Source organism: Meriones unguiculatus, chromosome 14, assembly GCF_030254825.1.
Source record: "Meriones unguiculatus strain TT.TT164.6M chromosome 14, Bangor_MerUng_6.1, whole genome shotgun sequence".
Classification (NCBI taxonomy): Eukaryota; Metazoa; Chordata; class Mammalia; order Rodentia; family Muridae; genus Meriones; species Meriones unguiculatus.
The window spans coordinates 83,041,762-83,062,592 of record NC_083361.1 but is presented as its reverse complement, the minus strand read 5'-3'; the positions used below and the strand labels follow the sequence as shown (position 1 = coordinate 83,062,592).

Sequence of the window (20,831 nt, the reverse complement as noted above, 5' to 3'; positions counted from 1 at the left end):
TAAATAGACTCTTAACCACTGAGCCATCCCCCCAGCCTCTTGTTTTGTTTTAAGACAGAGTCTCACTATGTAGCCTTGGCTGGTCTGGAGCTTGCTATATAGAGCTGGCCTCGAGCTCATAGAGAACACCCTGCCTCCACTTACAGTGTGCTGGGATTAAAGCCATCTGCCACTGCGCCTACCTGGCTTTGATGTGGATGCATATATTTGGAGGGGAATGGGCAGGATTCCAAACTGTAGCTCAAACCGTCCTTCTGGTCTCCATCCTCTTGCTCTGACCTCCCAAGTGCTGGTATTACAGGTATGTGCCACCATGCCTACCTTTATAATAGCTGTTCTAATATTGGGTATGGTAGCTACAATATCTATCATTTCTGAAGTACTTCTTTAGACCATGTGCCTGTCGGCTGGTCTTGGGTTGCATCCTTTATGATAAAACCATACTTATGGAAGTATAGAATTGTCTTGATAGTAATTCTAATGGACTAGAGAATCTATGGCAATCCATGGAGACTCCTAAGACTTACAACCAGTTGGTCAGAAATTCAGGTACCTACTCACGGCTTTGTGTGAAGTGGTGGCATTTGTTTGTTTGGTTGGTTGGTAATTTATTCTTTGTAAAATCTAAAGCTAGTTCCAGGTGACTGGAGATTAGCAATGACACTATACCATTTTTTAAAGTTTGAACCAAAAACATGTGCTACAAAATAGCAATCACAAAAGACCACGTGTGAAAAGCAGAAAAAAATGTTTCACCTCCTAATATCCACTCCACATGAAACTACCTAATAACCATATTAGCAGCTGATCGATTGTGGCACCCTAATACTAAAGATAATTATGCCCAAGTAAAATAGAAAGATCGGATTAATAGAATATGGCAGGGTTCTGACCCTGTATTAATATGGGGAAGAGGGCATGTTTGTGTTTTTCTGAAAGACTCTGAAGGAGCTAGGTGGATCCCAGAAAGGTTGGTGTGATTTGGATTTGGGTGATATATTCCGCAGAAGAATGCTCCTGCTGCTTACATTCTGCTCCCCGAAGATGTTATTCAGAGAAACTTTTTAGATACAATGTGACTAGACTTGATTGATAATCAGGATAATTCTCAAAGAAGACTGACTATGGGACTTTGGTGGTCTGATTCTGGCTTTCAGCAACTTATATTTGGAAGCTTGCCACAAAAACTCTTGGGAGGGCCTCAATTCTCCTTATGCTTTGTTGTTTGGAAATGTTAACATTTTTACACAAGATTCAAACTTAAATGTTTTTTGCCACCAATGTAAACTAAAACTGCATTTCTAAGCTTTCAAATGGACAACAGGTTCTGGTTGTTTGATAGCCTTTTATTATGGTTCCTGTGAATGTTTCTCAGGCTTGGTATTCTGATATAAGGTCGTCTTTTAAGTCACTTTTATGGAGTGTTATAGTATTTGGCTTATTACTCTTACTATGAGCATGTCTCCTACCAGTGATAATTAAGCTGATCTGCATAAGATTAAACTCCAGCATCTACCATAGTGGAGGTCGGTAATCAAAGACAGATAATATATCTCTGAAGAATACTCAACCTAAGACAGGGCACACACGATGGAATTCGTGTACCAATGATGGGTAAAGTATATCTTTCAAGAGAGACAACCTAAGACAGGCACAATCTTCTCCATAGCTCTTAATTTATGGTCAATATAAAAAATATAAAAAGGGAGACCTATGGAGAGCTGCTTGTTTTCACTTTGGCCTTCACCTGGAGACAGGGATAGGCAGGATGTTTTGCCAAGTTCATTTCCTTTTGTTTGTATGAGGATCACACAGACAAGTTGTTGAGGTAAACAAGTTTGACCTCTCGATGAACCCCTTCATTGTATCAAGGTGCTGTGCTCTGACTATAAAAAGGAATCTCGGAATAAACTGGTGTGACAGTTTCTACTGGCAGCCCTCTCGAACAGATCCTATGTGTAGTGTGTTGGTTTTTTTCTTTCAATCCTCACTCCCCACTCAGGAACTGTTTGACTCTGCCAGGGGGCTCCAGCAAGTAATGGAAGAAAGGAATCAGAACAGGATTAGTACATGGGGGCCATCAGACAAAGCTGTAACTAATGTTTTTTAAAGAGTAAAAGTAAGGGGCTGGGGAAATTGCTTATCTGTGAAGAGCACTGGCTACTCTCCTAGAGGACTATTGTCTTTATTTTTTTTTAAGATTTATTTATTTATTCATTTATTTATTATGTATACCATGTCTGTCAGCATGTATGCCTGCACTCCAGAAGAGGGCATCAGATCTCATTATAGATGGTTGTGAACCACCATGTGGTTACTGGGAATTAAACTCTGGAAGAGCAGCTAGTGCTTTTAACCTCTGAGCCAACTCTCCAGTCTCTCCTAAGGATTATCTTCAATTCCCAGCACCCACCCAGCAGCTCAAAACTGTCTGTAGCTCCATTTCCAGGGGATCTAAACCACATATAGACATTTATACAGGCAAAACACAAATGCACATAAAATAAAAAATTAAAGAGTAAAAGTAAAACACTGGGAAGCTGACAGTCACATTCTAAAACATTTCACAATGGCAAGAATTTAACAACAACAACAAAAATCATAAAGATGTAAGGGCTCCATACACATCATTCACACACATGCACTCACACACACAAAAGCATAACCTATAATGGTTAAGTTAGTAAGAGCAAACTTTAACAATTAAGATAGTTCAACAATTAAAGATGCTTGCCACCATACCTAATGACCTGAGTTCAGTTCAAAGAACCCACGAAGTGGAGTGAAGTACTGACTTCTACAAGGTATTTCCTGGCCTCCACACAGTAGCACATGGCCTACACAATATAAATGAGTGTAAACTCACTTGTAATGTTATTTCTCTTATGTCCAAGCTTTTTGTTCTTTTGTTGTTGCTATTCTTAGAGATGAAGCCTTAAATTTTGAATTGAAAGGTGTAAAAGGTATGTTTATTTAACTGTTTTCAACTGTTGTCTCAGAGTAAGCTTACTGCCTCTTTCTGTTAACCTAGGTCTAGTCCTGGAAGCTTCTAGCCTCCCTACAATCTATCCTAGACTTAGAGCGTTTTCAGCCTCTGAGACTTACTGCTTAATAAGCTCACCCTTTCTTATTCTATATTGAGCTCCGGTCTGGCTGGTTCAACTCAGCTATTCAGGATTAAACTCCTCTCCCAGCTAACTTATTCAGTCTGTTTTTTTTCTCAGTCCCTGAATTGCTGTTTGGCCTCAAACTAACGCCAACAATCTTTTCTAATCTTCTGGCTCCTTTCCAGTCTCTGACTCAGTGTTCATATGAGTTCTCTCTCTCTACAACCTATCTCTCTATTACTGTCTCAGTAAAAACTGCCTCTTCTCATTCTGCATTGTCCCTTAAGTGGTTCTCCTTTCCTCTCTCTTCTCCTGAGAGCTAAGCGTAGCCTATTTTGTCAAATCTTCTCTGATTTGTTCCCTTTTCTGACACTCAATTAGACATCACTTTCAAACATGGGTACTTCCTTTTACAAATTAACTTTACTTTCACTACTTGGGATTAAAGGTGTATACCACCATGCTTTAAAGGTGTATCAACCTAAGCTTTTCTTTACCTGAAACCTGCTCTATACCAGGCTGTACTTGAACTCAAATCTGCTTGCCTCTGTCTCCTGGATTGTATTCCAGCTGGATCAAACAGACCCACAAGATCTTTGCATGTGACCTCTTGCCAGAAGAGCCATGTTCTGAATTAAAACTCCTCTACAGAAGGGGGTGGGGGGCTGAGATGGAGAGACAGCTCAGGGGTTAAAAGCACTCACTGTTTTTACAGAGGACCTGTGTTCAGTTTCCAGTATTCATGCAGTAGCTCAAAATCACCTATAATCCCAGTTCCAGGTGATTAGATGGATACCCTCATCTGACCTCTGCTGGCACCCAGCCTCTTTTCATATGCCTCTATGAAAAAAACATGACTTTTTGACACATGCAGCGTGTTCTTGTGGTTCTACACTTTACTCAGGTGACCCTTCCTAACCATCAGAGTATAATTTGTCTGATGCTCTAAATAAAGTTGGCTATTGCATGAGAGTTTAGCCTGCTTTATTATTGGCTCCACTCTCCCCGGCTCACGCAGCTAACTAGAACAGTAAACAAGTAGTGCCACAAATCAGGGACCTGAAGTTGGTTATTATGTGGGGACCCTCACAGAAAGAGGTTAGTGAGCATAAGGAGGTACAAACCATGAAAGGGCTTATCGTAAATCAAGTTTGCTGCGCTTCTTAAAGAAAGGAGGAGCACAAGTATCAAAAATCACGACTATTAGATTACTTGTGAGTTGTTTATAATCCTTGGTTTCCAGAAGAAGGAACTTTAGGTTAAAAAAAAAGTACAGGAAAGTCTGAAAGAATACTGAAAAGGCATACAGACAGGGGAAAGATCCTTACTCAATTTTGGGTCACTTGGGCATAAATTTGGACTGTTATTAAAATGCCTAAGGAAGATAAGGAGAATATTAATCATGAGGATGATCAAACCTTAAAATTAGTAAACAGTCAAAGATTTTCTCCATTCAGGCAAAACTGAAAGTAAAAACAGTGCTGATGATAGTTCCTTCTGCTTCCTTACTGAAGCCACTTTTAGATATGTCTACTATGGCCTAGAAAATGACCCTGCAGCATGGGGTAAGGAATTTAATAATCAATCTAATCTTGAATTCACTCCACTTTTTTTTTAAAGATTTATTTATTTATCATTTATACAGTATCCTGCCTGCAGGCCAGAAGAAGGTGCCAGACCTCATTACAGATGGTTGTGAGCCACCATGTGGTTGCTGGGAATTGCACTCAGGACCTTTGGAAGAACAGTCAGTGCTCTTAACCTCTGAGCCATCTCTCCAGCCCTTCACTCCACTTTTTGATGAGGAAAAGCTAACTTTACAACCTCAGTGATTAAGGGCATGACAGGGAAACAATTAATTTCCTAATTCCTCCCTGGCCTCATGAGCTGTACTCGGTATTTCCAGTGCAACATCAGCAAAGTCAAAATGTTTATCTAATTATGCACTAGCCAATCTATTTAAAACTCTAGAAGGAGAAACAGCATTGGACAGTTCTCACATGTTATCTTAAAAGGCAAGAAAAGAACTACAGCTATTTGAATCCAGACTAAGAGACATTTGTGTATCATGCGGTTCCTTCACTGCCTTTAAAGTTACTTATTTTCCCCTCTAGATTGTCTCCCACAGTACTATAGCACAAGAGGATAAGCCTCTGGAATGAATTCGGTTACACCATAAAACACTACTTGTTTACTTTACTCTTCTTGCTCAATTAGTAAATCAGAGGAGGACCCAATCTCAACAATATATATGGGTTTGATCTTTGCTGTATTATATAACCCTTAACTAGCAATCAGTTTTTAGGAGCATTACAGAACTCTATGGATTTTCAAATTCCAAATGCTGATTACTAAGGAAGGACAGGAAATCATTATCCAGCTGCTAAACTATGAGTTTTTCTTATATGAACCAAATTTCTGATTACAAAAGTTGCCCAACCTTTCCTATTCCACAGGCAGATACAAATTTTATTGATGGCTCATCTAATAGTATAGGAGGGATTCATGGTCCAGATAGTCATCGATCTATTAGTACTTCTTCTTCCTCAGCTCAACAGGTAGAACTGGCTGTTTTGCTTCATTTACTGCAGTTAGTTCATAAACCCTTAAGAGTTTCAAATTCTGCTTATGTTGTAGGATTATTTCCAGCAATAGACTCATACTTGTGCACACTCTAAATCTCCCTGGTTTTACTGTAGAATGAAATAAGCAGGCTGATGCATTAACCAGCCCTATTTTTACTTCTTCAGGGAAAAAAAAAAAATTAGGAAAGGACAGATGGACCCACTAAAACATTACGGTTTACTCAGCTTGAAGGACAATGGCAGAGTGCAAGGAGACAGTGGAAGTAACCACAAAGATATATAACAAACCTCTGGCTGAAGGGCAGAAAGGAGATCTTGACCACATTGCCAGAAGTGAGGTGTACCCACCCGGGGCCAAGTTAAGGCCCTATGCACCAAGAGAAGTTATTTTACTAATGACCCTGGACTGACTAATGACTGGACTATGGCACATAACAGATTGATTAATTCATCTGAAGAAAAAAATGTGTTTAATTTTTCCTTGGTATTTAAAACTTCCTAACTGTATAGGATATAACATTTCTATTCCCATTAGAGTCAAATCCAGTCTTACATTCTACAAGACACCAGGACTACTAATCATGTGGGTCTCTTTTCAAGCTATTCTCTAGAGTTTTCTGATCAACGTAATAATGTAGCTAACAGTACTGGACAGCTCGGAGCTCTGTTCTTGGTACCAGAGTATAGCACACAATGCTTTCATCGGTTTAATGTTATTATTTTTATAATTTGCTTGCTTGTAATACTCATGTACCACCAAATGACAGATTTATCTACAACATCTAAAAAAAAAAAAAAAAACATTCTAGATACCCTGCTATTAAAACACAAAAGAGGGTTGGCTAGGCAGTGGTGGCATACGCCTATAGTCCCAGCACTTGGGAGGCAGAGGCAGGTGGATCTCTGTGAGTCTGAGGCCAGCCTGGTCTACAAAGGAAGTTCCAGGTTAGTCAAGGCTACACAGAGAAACCTGTCTCAAAACAAACAAACAAAAAAAAATTTAATAAAAGTAAATAAATAATACATACATAAGTAAGAGAGGGGATGATATTGAAACACTGTCCAAGAATAAAGTCCTGTGAAGGAATTATGAGGGCTTGTGAGTAAATTTAAAGAAAACAAGACCAAGAGTCTTGTGACCTCAAATTCTTAAAAAGCACAGAACTGCTCTTGGAATGTGCTTTCGAGTTCCTCCCAGATGTAGCCAATAGGAGTGAATTCACTCTCGGTTATTCATTACAACTGGCTATTATTATTTGTTCATATGAAAAAGCATGTTTTGCCATGGGTGGCTTGTCTGTGTGACCATATACTCTGTGACTCTTCTTCACCCTGAGTATAAATTGCCTGATGCTCTGCATAAACTTGGCCATTGTATGACACTTTAGTCACCTCACATACTGACCTGACTCCATTCTCCCACATTTCTTTTACCAACAACTAGAGCAATAAACAGACACCCACGCAAATAAAACACTCATATACATAAAACAGAAAGTAACAAAGAAAAAAATTTTCCTGAAGGAAAAAAAAAAACTTACAAAGGAGTAAGGCTCACACTAATATATTTCTCACCAGCAACAGCGGATGCTAGAAGATTTAAACAGCAGTACTGTCAAACTTTTGGAAGGAAAGTTCTTGAATACTGGACCACCATTTTCTGTTAAAGCAGTAGTCAGAATAGAAGGCAAACATACCAAAATTAAAAGTTTACTGCTTAAAGACCTTGTCTGGAAAAGATATATCATAACACAGAAACAAGCCGAAGGAGGGAAAGTATGAAAATCAGAACAGCATAACAAGACTATCACAACATGACTGCTGAAGAAGACTATGAAGTGAAAACAACAACAACAACCCACTACAGGACTAAAACACCAAGTGATAACTACATGCGGGCTGAACATGGAACTGAGGCGAGGTGGAACCTGTTAATCTTACCCTGGAGGTTAGGCACTGGCTCTGTGTGTAAAGCACTTGCTGTGCAAGCGAGAGGACCCGAGTTTAGCCACCAGCACCACAGAAAAAGCTGACCATAGAAGGCTGAAGAGATGGCACACAGATAACAGCATTGCTCAAGACCTGCGCCGGGTTCCCAGCACCCATACACACATAAACACTCAAGAAAAGTCACAGGTGGAAAAAACCCAGGCTGTCATTTTTCTTCCTGGAAGATTTTTAACATTTAAGCATGGAGGACGTTACAGTTACATTTAAGGAATAAAGTATCAAAACGAAGTGACTGCGATACTCAACCAAATGCCAAATCTTTCTGACCACCTGTGTCCACGGAACAGACTGATGAGCAAGCACTCAAGGCCACACATCAGCAGGCCACTGGCGGTCTAGTACATCCTCCCTCAACCAAGTTCCAGCTTCTTAAACTGTGTCTCATGACTCACACGGGGCCGAGTAACTAAATGTAGAGGTTGAGAAAATTTGCTAATAGAAAAACATTTCTAAACACCCAATAACCAAAAATTAGTTAAAAATTGAAACAGTTTCTTGTAATGAGAAGTTTCTTGTAATCTTTGCCTCTCTCTGCTGTATCCCAAACACATGCCTGGGGCCATAAAACATGGAATAATATCCTGAAACACCTGGGCTCAAATTCAAGAGTATGGTATGTCATGAATCATAGTACACTTACTATACAAAGTTTTCTGCTCTTGTAGAAACAGATCTATATTTAGTTATAGAAAATAAAGCCTCTTACTGTTTTCCCGCAGTCACTCTTCAGAATGAAAGTATCAATAAGTATTGTTTGAATGTTTAAAAACTGAGCCCTTTAATTCCAGTACTGGGAAGGCAGAGGAAGGTGTATCTCTTTGAGTATGAAGCTAGCCAACCTAGATACTGAGTTCTAGGGCAGGCAAGTCTACACAGTGAAACTGTCTTTAAAAAACAAACAAACAAACAAAAAAACTGAAAGCTGTTTACGTCTCATTTTCTTTAAGAACCATTAAATAAACTGTTTTTGTTTTCTTTTTCTTTTTTTTTTTTTCAAGATGGGGTCTGGCTGGCCTGGGATGTACTATGTAAACCAGCCTGGGATTTGGAGCAGTCCTCCTATCTTTGCCTCCCAAGTGCTGAAAGTTCAAGCCTGTCCCACTAACCACACCTGCTAAGCAAACTTCAGCTTGGGATTAGGACAGATCCACCAACAATTTCTGAAATGGCCATAAATATACTCTGTGTAGTATTTTACAAACTGGTATCCTCACCCTAACAAAAATCACTATCAAATGAAGCCCGTTCTACATCGCTCTTTTTCTTCTTCTGCATAGCAGTTTTAGGTGTTACTCTCCATAGCCTTTCTCACCTGAAGGAGCAGTAACAGTAACCTCGCCAACATAGACCTCGCTGACATGGAGACCATGCTGCCAGACCAGAGCTCCAGTCTTGGATGAGACCTGGAGACCAGTTTAATGGCAAGACTACAAATCTGGCCCTTACTGCCAATTGCTGGGCCACTTGGCTCCCACTCAGCATTCCATTATGACAACTATGCAGAAGAACCCACAGCTATCCCTGAGCAAAAAAACTCTTACCCTGTGTTAACAGAAAAGCTTTACACCTATCTAACAGAAAAGTGATGATAATAACTGAGTACAAAATTAAACCAGCATTTAGGAAACTTTCACTAATATTTTCATTCATAGAATACAAAGCATTTAGTTTGTATTATATTGATTCTAAATATATTCTGATACATTTCTTTCTTCAAACATTAGAACAGGCATCAACATTTTTTTCTTTTCCTGGAAGTTAACAGATAGTAAATACTTTGTTTTTCAGGCTCCACATTTTGGGACAATTACTCAGCTCTGCCATAGTAATCTGAAAGCAGTCACAAAGGACATAAACAAATGAAAAGGCCTGTACATCAATAAAATTTTATTTACAAAAACAGATGCGAGACCAGATTCTGCCCACAGGCCATCCTTTTTTCCACACCCTCGAAATCACTGCAGAGTAAGTTTCAACTTCCGATTCCATGCACTAATCACAGTGTCACACCTAATGCAGTAGGACAAACCTGCTCCATTTGAAGTCGCATCACTACCGCGCCGATTATTTCCAGCTGTCAATGGAAAAGAATTCCGTTCGCTTATGACAGACAAATGTCTAGTGTGCGGTTTAGCATTTACTTTATATTTGACTTAGTTCTAAAAAGAAGTTTTAGATAGAATATGGTCTCATTAAAAAACTGGAAAACCTTCACATCATAAACATTTATTTTCCAGGTGTGGTAGCACACGCCTATAATCCCAGGGCTTGGGGAAGTAGAGGCAGGCAGATCTCTGTGAGTTCGAGGTCAGCCTACTCTACAAAGTGAGTCCACAACAGCCAAGGCAATACAGAGAAACCCTGTATGGAAAAAAACAAAAACCAAAAAAAAACACGTATTACACACTATTACTCATCAGTCAGGGTAAAATGACAAACAAGAAGCTCCACCATTGAGGAGCTTATCACCTCCTGCTACACTGCAAGTGAAAAAGCAGTGTAAGGACGGTGACATCTGCGAAGGGAACACGTTGCCTGAGGGAGGGGAGGCAGTCAGTTTACCCTAGGAGACAGAGAAGCACTCCGAACCAGCAAGTGTGCAGTGAACAGGCAAGAAAAGAAGGCTGGAGAGGCATGTGCAACTCCAGAGGGAGGAGGAAGAGAAAGCCCAAGCACATGAAAGAGCTTTTCACACTGTCAGGGACTCGTAAGCAGTTCAGCAGGAGTAAAGAGTGACAATGATTAACAGAAAGGCTGAGCGCAGAAGGGAGAAGGAAAACAGGCTCAGCGATCACTGATAACAAACAAAGCATGCCAGTTGGGTAGGATCTGGGTTCAGTCCTTGGTTTCTCATCTTGGTAGTTTAATAGATGATATTAACATTCACTGCAAAAGGAAAGTCGTTTTTAAAAAAGTAAAAGTACAACACAAGTTCCCTTTTGAAAAACCTCCTCAGGAAACTACTGTTGGTGATTAATTAGGAAATATATGATTATTATAAAAAATAAAATGAAAAATATAAGAAAAAAGCAAATGGAAGAGTTATAATTATGTTTTTGGGAAAATGACAAAAGATAAATGAGAACAAAATCGGGAAAAGGCTTGGGATTGATAATGAGTATAGAGTCAACCTTCACTCTGAATGCTGCTTGTTTTTTGTTTCAAGTTTTTCAAGGTCTTATACAGTCCAGGCTGAACTTGCCATGCAGCCAAGGCTAGCCTTGAGTCCCTGCCTCTGCTTCCCGAGTGTATGCCACCACACTTTGGCTTCTGAATGTTTTCTTAACCACTGTACATGAATCATGTACACTTAACTTTGCAATCTGAGTTTGTGCAGTATAGAAGAATGAAACCCAGCCAGTCTACAGAAGGCGTGTGTCAACTTTCTTCCTCTCCTCTTCTTTAATCCCATCAGTGCTGCCTCTACCTGGCACATCTCCACACATGATACAGCTTCAGACTTGGTGATCTTACATGGAAAACACAGGTCTCCCTGACTTAGGACAAATGTATTCCTCAGTATTTGTTTTTGTTAATTTGCCTGGTGTTTGGTTTGGATATAAAGCACCACCCCTCAGCTATGTTTAAAGGGTTGCTTCTCAGCTGGTGATGCTCCTGAGAAATGACTGGATTATAAAGCACTAACTTCACTAATGGATTAACTCATTAATGAGTTCACAGCTGAACGGACTACTAGGAACTGGGAAATAGCTGAAATAAGTAGGCCACTTGGGGCATGCCTTTGAAGAACATTTCTTGTTGAATTTATGTTATGGATCTCTCTCTCTTTCCTTTTTTTCTTCCTTTCCATCTCCTTCCCCCTCCCTTTCCCTGGCTGCCAGGAAATGAGCAGCTTGGCTCATACAACCCTCTTCTATAATGCCTTACCACAACCAGCCACTGGCAATAAAGCAAGATGACTATGGACTGAAACTTTACAAACCATGAGCCAAAATCATCATTCTACCTTTCAAGTTGTTTATCTGGATATTGTTGTCTTGGTGATGGAAAGAAGCTAACATGTTCTTCTATCCATGTCTGTTCCTTTCCCTCCCCCTCTTCAGAACATTAAACAAAATAGGCTATGGATGCATCCCAATGACAAGGCACAGAGGCAAAGTTCAGGTCCCAGCCACTAGTCCACAAGTAAGTTTTGTTTTCCAAAGCCGAAGCGTCAGTAACATAGCTGGCAGGCCTGACAACCTGACAAGACAGGAGAGCACTGACTCCTAGATGTTGTCCTCTGACCCCCGTGAGTATGGCTGTACTTGCATGCACACAGACACACATGAAATAAATTAATTTTTTAAAGTTAAAAAAAAATAAACACAAGGGCTGGATAGATGGATGGCTCAGAGGTTAAGAACACTGGCTGTTCTTCCAAAGGTCCTGAGTTCAATTCCCACAACCACATGGTGACTCACAACCATCTATAGCAAGATCTGGTGCCCTCTTCTGGCCTGCAAGCACACATGCAGATAGAACACTGTATAAATAAATAAATCATTTTTAAAAATGAACACAAACCACCAATTATGAAAAAATGTGCCATTACAACTTATTTGAGGAGAAACCAAATTTGCATAGTATTTTTATATCAGCATTAAAATTTACTTAATTAGGGAGCTGGAGAAATGGGTCAGCACTTGAGAACACTAGCTGCTTTTCCAGAGGAATGACTCCCAGCACCCACATGGTAGCTCACAACCATCTATAATTCCAGTCCCAGAGGGTCAGAGGGCCTCTGGGGGAACTGTATGCATATGGTACACAAACATACATGCAGGCAAAATACACACACACATAAAATAAAATAAATCAAAACAGAGAGCATTAAAAACTTACTTAATTCTGAGAAGTTTTTGAGATGAAAAAGTATTCTATGCTAAGCAATAAACAGAAAATAGGCTGTACTCCATAAACTCACAAAAGCTCCTCAGACTCTGAAACCACCTACCTCTGCCTCCCAAGTGCTGGGACCAAATGTGTGTGCCACCACTGCCCAGCTTTTGTTTCTTTTAAACCCTACAGCTCCGCTGTTTCGCTGTTTATCTTCACTATTAAACTATAAGCTCACTGAATGCAAGGATATTATGTGGCTTATTAATGCATTCCAAAGGTTTATGTACAACTCATATATACCAAGCGTTCAGGTACCACTTACTGAAGGAATTTTTTTTTTTTTTTTTGAGACAGTGTCTCTCTACATAGTTGTGTCTGGCCTGAAATTCATTAAGTAGACCAGGTTGGCCTCAGACTCAGAGCCTGCCTCTACCTTCTGAGTGCTAGCCTGGCAAGAAATAACTTTGTTGCTGTTGTTTTGTTTTTTTGAGATAGGGTTTCTCTGTGTAGCCTTGGCTGGTCTGGACTCGCTTTGTGGCCCAGGCTGGCATCAAACACAGCAGTCAACCTGCCTCTGCCTCCCTGAGTGCTGGGATTACATTTGTGTGCCACCATGCCCGGCTAAGAAATGTTATTTTCTCAAACAGCGTTTGACATTATACAGGGTCTAACATGAATGGAAAAACTGAAAGCATCCTGAGGCCTTCTGTTATGGCATCTGTATTACAGTAAAATTGGGATGAAAAATATATAAAGACCATATCCATCAAGCAGAGAGTAAAGCTCTATGTTTAAATCTAGCAACACAATACTCTCCTTGAAGAGATGACTCAGGTTAAACATTCTTGAAGCTTAGTCACTCTTATTTTTCTACAATAGATGAGGTCATACACCTCACCAACAGCTTGTGAGGAAAATGTTAGTTTATAAGGTGTAGTCTAAAATGCATATACTACTCCATTTAGCAAAATCCCGGGTGGGGGCAAATGTCCTTGAAGGGTAATGTACACGATCCATTTAGTTTCTTACTAAACTAGAAAATCTTTTTTTTAAAGATGTAATATATATACAATGTTCTGCCTACATGTGTGCTTGCAGGCCAGAAGAGGGCACCAGATCTCAGTATAGATATTTATGATCCACCATCTGGGTTGCTGGGAATTGAACTCAACCTCTGGAAGAGCAGCCTCTTAACCTCTGAGCCATCTCTCCAGCCCTGAAAAATCTTTTAAAATAGAACCATTTCTAACAGTTTTGTTTTCTCATATATCCTTACCAAATGCTGGGCATGGTAGCACACACCTTTAATCCTAGAGCTTGGGAGGCAGATCTCTGTATGTTTGAGGCCAGCCTGGTCTGCAAAGTGAGTCTAGGACAGCCAGGGCTGCTAAACAGAGAAACCCTGTCTGAAAAAACAGAAACAAGCAAGCAAGCAAACAAACAAACAAACAAAGATCCTTCCAATATTTGCTAGAATCACCATGCAGCAGATGGTCAGTATGCATGTTAAATTAATAAGTAACAGGTGTGGCATGTGTGGTGTGCGCTCACATGCCCATCTGCAGGTGTTGGCCGCGGTCTTTCTCTATAGCCCTCTACTACAGTTCTGTTCAAGGCCTCTCACTGAACCTGGAATTCATTGGGCTGGCTAGCCAACAAATCCCAGGGGCACACCTATCTTCAATCCTCACCCCTCTACCTCCCTGACAGCATCAGGGCTCCAGGTGTTCACCACCACGCCTGGCTTTTATGTGGGTGCTCAGCATATAAGTTAAGGTCTTCATGCAATGAACCAGCCCCTAAGTGGATATTACACATACAGTATAGGATAAACACACTAAAATCCGTGTTTATTTTACACCTCAAGAAGCTAAGCAAGGAGGAGGACCCTGGGTAAGATGATCAATCCTCACTCAGAAAGGCAAATAGATAGACAACGGAAGAGGGAGAAAACAGGCAACAGGACAGGAGCCTATCACAGAGGGCCTCTGACAGACTCTACCCAGCAAGGTATCAAAGCAGATGCTGAGACTCATAGCCAAACTTTGGGCAGAGTGCAGGGACTCTTATGAAAGAATGGGGAGGTAGAAAGACCTAGAGAGGACAGGAGCTCCACAAGGAGAGCAACAAAACCAACCAAGAAATCGGGTCCCAGGAGTTTTTTTCTGAGACTGATAACTCCAACCAAGGACCATGCATGGAGATAACCTAGAACTCTTGCACAGATGTAGCCCATGGCAGCTCTGTCTCCAACTGGGTTCCTTGGTAAGGGGAACAGGGACTGTCTCTGACCTGAACTTAGGGGCTGGCTCTTTGATCACCTCCTCCTGAGGGGGGAGCAGCCTTACCAGGCCACAGAAGAAGACAATGCAGCCAGTCCTGATAAGAAGTCATAGGCTAGGGTCAGAGGGAAGGGGAGGAGGACCTCCCCTATCAGTGGACTTGGGAGAGGGGCATGGGAGATGAGGGAGGGAAGATGGGGTTGGGAGGGTATGACAGAGGGAGCTACAGCTGGGATACGAAGTGAATAAACTGTAAAAAATAAAAAATAACCAGCTCAGGCTCTTGCTTAGTAAGGTCATTAACCAGTGACTTCACATTAATTATATGAGATCTGCCTCAATTAAGAGACTATATTACTGATTAACTTGTCATCTTTTCACTTCATCAAATTCATGCCAAAAAAAGTACAATCACAGAATTCAACTAAGCACCAGAGAGACTATGAAGTTAGAATCATAGTTCCATTTAAATGTAAGACATATCCTTTTACACTGAACATTATGACGGTAGAGTTAAAGTCATTATAATTAAGTACAAGTGAAGATGACTGCATTCCTAGCACGGTGGACTTTTCAACAGGAGGATCCTAAGTTCAAAACATGTCTGGGCTGTGTATGGGGTTTCAACTAGGGAGATGGATCAGTAGCAGAAAACCCTGGCTTAGGGCTCAGCATTGAAAGAATAAAACAAATAAAAACATACCCACATTCCCAGAATTAGCGAGGCTGGGGCAGGAGAATCACAAGTTCAAGACCACTCAAGGCTAAAGAGTTCCCAGATGGTCTGATATACACAGAAAATCTGAGGTTAACCTGAGCCACAAAGTAAGTCTATCTCTAAGAATTTACTGGGGCTGGAGAGATGGCTCAGGGGCACTGCCTGCTCTTTCAGAGGACCCGGGTTCAATTCCCAGTACCCACATGGCAGTTTCCAACTATAACTCCAGTTCCAGGGATCTGACACCCTCACACAGACAAATGCAGGCAAAACACCAATGCAAATAAAAGTTTAAAAAAAAGTTCCTTAAAAAAATTTTTTATTTAATGCTCTGCAAAAGACACTGTTACATTGTGGCATTATTCACATATACTTCAGTATCATTATTAGATAGGTCACTTCTCCACCGCACCTGCACAAAGCTAATCATTAAAAATACTTCTCTTCAGAGATGGTGGTGGCACCCACCATCTTGAATCCTAGCACTCAAAAAGCAATGGATCTCTTTGAGTTGGAAACCAGTTTGATCTGTATCTACATAGTGAGGTTCAGGCCAGCCAGGGCTGCAAAATAAGACCTTGTCTCACAAACAAAATAAAAATTAAAAAATTAAAAATAAAATTAAAAACTTCTCTTGGGGACCAGGAGACAGATCAGAACATAAAAGTGAGTTCCAAACCTGAACCCATGGAAAGAGTCAGATGTGATGTCTCACATGTGTAATCCCAGCACTCCTATAACAAGATGGGAGGTGGGGACAGCAGACCTGGCTCAAAGCTCTAGTAGGCTTCATAGTGTCCTAATAAGAGAGATCCTGCCTCAACAAAATGGAATTCAAATGCAAGAACTAGCTCTTAAAAACTGTCCTCTGGTTTCTATACCATGATCTGCATGTGCCCACATACTGTTCACACACAAAGAGGCGGGACACTTAGAAATCTTACAAAGTCAATGTCCACTCTTATTTTTACCTCTATCCCATAGCCACCTACTTCCTGTTAGCAAGGAGCGTTTAAATCCCATCCCAGATGCAGACCTTGGAGTGTAAAGCAGAATGTGCAAGGCCTTCATTTGGAATGCCCTTCTATTAGCCAGCCATAAACCCACTCATGGCTGACAATTTAGGCAGACTTTTCAAATCACAGTCTGAGTAACACCGACGGTTTAGGTGTGTGCTTGAAATCTAGCCCAGAGTCTTAGTTTCTCTTCCTTGTAATATAAAGTGACACAATCCTTTCCTTCTAATCCCAAAATTTAATAATTGTCTCTAGAGTAGTGATTCTGAAGCTTTTCAGGTTCATGGTACTTTCAGTGTCTCCGTTTTCTTAGAGCAGCCTTATGCCAAGAAATAACATCAGTTCCACTTATTAAGTACTTAGAAAACATTTGAAAAGGGAATCTAGGGCTGGAGATATAGCTCAGTGGTTAAGAGCACTCCTTGCTCTTGTAGAGGACCTAGGTTTGATTCCTAGCACCTACATAGTGCCTCACAACCATCTTTATCTATTGTTCCAGGGGATCTGATGCCTTCTTCTGATCTCCAAGGGCCCCAAGCACACGTACATACATGTGAAAGCAAGCAGAAAAAACATACAATTAACTTTTTTTTTTTTTTTTAAAGACAACTGGTAGGGCATGGTGATGCCCGCCTTTAATCCCAGCACTCAGGGAGGCAGAAGCAGGCAGAGTGCTGTGAGTTTGAGGCCAGCCTGGTCTACAAAGTGAGTCCAAGATAGGTAAGGCTACACAGAGAAAACCTGTCTCGAAAAACCAGACACCAAAACAACAGAACAAAACAAAAACAACAACCCTAAAACTAAAAAGAAAAACTACATTGAAAATTGTCATGGTTTTATTTTCTCTTTAAAAACCCAGAATTATCTACGGAGTATTACCATGTGGCACTGAACAACTTATCAAGTTTTGAAATTAGAATGGACACTGGTTCTATTTTCTGTTCTATAAGGCCTTTTTTACTAAGGAACAGGGCACCTTAAACTGAAGACACAGTATCAAATTAAAGCTTTCAAACAACTTTTGTTCCTTCTGTTTTGTTTCTGGAGAGTTTCTCTGTATAGCCTTGGCTATTCTGGATGCTTTTGTAGACCACGCAGCAACTCAGCCTGCCTCTGCCTGCCTCTGCCTCCTTGAGCACCGGGATAAAAGGTGTAAACCACCATGGCCAGCTTGCAAACAACTTTTTAGGAAAAAGATCACAAAGCATTTAAATGAGACAGACTAGTAAACTAGTTTCTACCACAGAATGCTACCATGTTGCTAACCCTATCTCAACAAAGCACTGTCCTCACGTGTTAAACTAGCCCTTTTTCATAACCCAGTTGGTAAAGTAGAAAACCGAAAAAGACAAAGGCATATTCTAAGGGCCATTCACACTAGAAAAAAACAAAACCTGCGTAAGTCAGGATTTTAATTTTATGAGTGTGTGTACAGCCTTTTTACAGACATCTCAAAAAGCCAAAAGGCTCCTATAGGGGTTAGAGGACAGCTTGCAAGAGATTCTTTTTTCCTACTGTGTAGATCCAAGGAATCAAACTCAGATTATTAAGCTTGACAGCAAGTACCTTTACCCACTGAACTATCCTGTCAACACAATTGAACCCCCCACCCCTTTTTTTTGAGACAAGGTTTCTCTGTGTGATTCTGACTGTCCTGAAACTCACTCTGTAAGACTAGGCTGGCCTCTGCCTCCCAAGTACTGGGATTAAACGTGTGCCACCATGCCTGGCTTAATTAAAACTTTTTAAGTGACACTAGAACTGCTTTCTTAATAAAACTTATACAAAGCAAAACTCACTTGATTACAGCACAGACACCCCTATACACTTCCAATTTAACAAAAACATCAACCTAATTACAAATGCACCATGTATCTTTTATCTGAAAAAAAAAAAAATCTTTATTTTGTAGTACAGGAGTACTCGCAAGCACCTGGTTTATGAAAGAATTTTTAAAGCATTTCATTTGGCTCTTAGCCATTACCTTTGTCTACTGAAGAAACTAAGTTTCATATAAATGAAACAATTTGTTCTATAATATATATATATACATATATATATATATATATATATATACTACATTGCTCAACTCTTTCAACTCTTTCTAATATATCAAAGTCTTTCCCCAAAAGCCTTAGGCAATCTTACTATTATAAGTTGTCTGGACCATCACGAAAGTTCTGAAAATCTTTTTCCTGCACAGTAAAAACTTTCACCTTCAGAGAGACTTTCCTTTTGCCACATGTCTTTAACTGTGTGACATTAATTAACAATTATTCTTGGACCTCCATGACAGAGTCTATTATTATCAGTCCTCTTAGCAACTACATCAATGGTAATGCTATGGCTGAGCGAAATGATTCCTCTTAGCCCAATTTCTTTTCCAGGTTTGCTTAGCTGATGACCCAAAGTCAATTCCAGAAATATCAAACTTGCCCTAATAATTTTTTTCTTCTAGTACTAATACAAAGTAAGTGCACTGATTAAAATTTAAGGGAATGCAAGCATATCTGCTATTCAAAATGCAATGGTACCCCCAAAAAAACCTATGTCTGCCTCTTAAGTTGGTCCAAGTAAACTCAAAAGCAATTACCATCAATTTCTCCCCAAGTTCTCACACTACCTCTGACAAATAAAGTACTATTATTTCTCAAGTATCCTAAAAAACTGACTGAAGAGTATCCTACTTCACATTAATATTTCCTTCAAAAAGAATGTAAATATAATTCGATAATGAAATTAATACACTAGAAACTAGATGTTTAAAGAAATTCTGCATTAAGTCTTAATCTAAAGTAACTTAACCATCCTCTGATTTCCTAGTTTTAAAAAATCAGACTTTATAGCCACAGAGTCTAAGATGTAGAGTTTGGCGTGGTGGGGAATGCCTTTAACCCTAGCACGTGAAAGGCAATGGCAGGAGGTTTTCTAAGAGTTCCAGGCTAGACAAGGAACAGTGAGACAGTGTCTCAAAAGAGAAGAAAAGAGAAGGAGAACAGTTGACTGCTGTTCCAACTACTGTACGGTTAATCCTTTATAACGCTGTATATCACACATTTCAGATAATACTTTGAAGAAGTTCACATTTGGGTCTTTCCTTAGCTATGTAACTACATCATATAGGGAAATTCACTTCCATAAAGAACAGAAATGCAACTCTGGTTTCTTAGAAAGGTCATAGCTATCTTGCCTAATACAATATATAGTCCACCCTGGTCATCTATGTACAGATCAAAAGAAAAAGGAGAGAGAGAAAAAAAAAAACCTATTTGGAAAACGTTTCTTCTTCTGCCAAGGGCTGTACTCAGACAAAGGCAATGTTCGGAGTACAAATAATCCTTTTCTACGGGAAATAAAGTACCAGAAAAAGAGCGGCATGGATCGAGATTAACGAGGCAGAGGTTAGCGCTCAGTGTGTGAGGACTGCAAGCAGCAGGCACAGCGCTGAGATGCTCCAGCAAAGAACCACCAGCAGCAGCAGGAAGTTTCAATGGGGCCGGGCAGAGCATGCGCCCTGCACCCGCGCGGTGGCCTTATGTGGAAGGAGCACCACTTGCGAACACCAATAATAGACCAGCAGAACCAGAGAGAGAGAAACATGAGCAACAAGCACCTTCTTCAACTGTTTCCCCTGCCGTCTGAGCCCCTCCTCCAGCCTACAGGCTAACCACCCCACCCCACCCTGCAAATGGAAGAGTGACTTCTTCTTCCCCTAAGCCTTGGAGCCGAGATAGGGGGAAGGGACGGAGAAAAGTGGGGAGATGCTTTTCTATTATTTTGGGGGAGGTGGCGAGGAGAAAAACTATGGAGGAGGAGAAATTAACCCTCTCCTCCCCGGAGCGGCGAAGCTGGGCCGACTTAATTTCCCCTCCCTGCGCGAGAAGGGGGGGAAGCCCCCTCCCTGGGCGGGGGAGCGGATCTCCCTACGGAAAGAAGGAGTTGGGGGGTTCAGACCAGCCCTCCCGGGGATCAGAAGAGGCAGAAGAGTCTCTCGGGGGAGTTCCCACCGCAGGGAGAGTGCGGAGTGTCCGCCGGCCCCCGCCCACTCAGGTGGAATGAGCAGAGGGGGCGCCGGGAGAAGATGGGCCCGGCCTCCCCGGAGACGGTGGGGAGGATTGGTGGGAGGAGGGGAGGAAAGAAAGCGCAAAGCTGGCCGGAACCTGCGCTCCCCTTCCCCCGCCACCTCAAGGTGGAAGGACCGGGGGCAAGAGCGGCTCGGGGGGCCCGGCCCCAGGGCGTCTGCCCGGCACAAAGCCCATTCCTGGGCCCCA

General features: G+C 41.0%; 1 protein-coding gene across 1 annotated transcript in view; it reads right to left on the bottom strand.

Annotated features, from left to right (window-relative positions):
• Window positions 1-20,831, bottom strand: part of Rsf1 (remodeling and spacing factor 1) — a 122,015-nt gene that overhangs the window by 100,453 nt on the left and 731 nt on the right. The gene's annotated exons all lie outside the window — the stretch shown is intronic.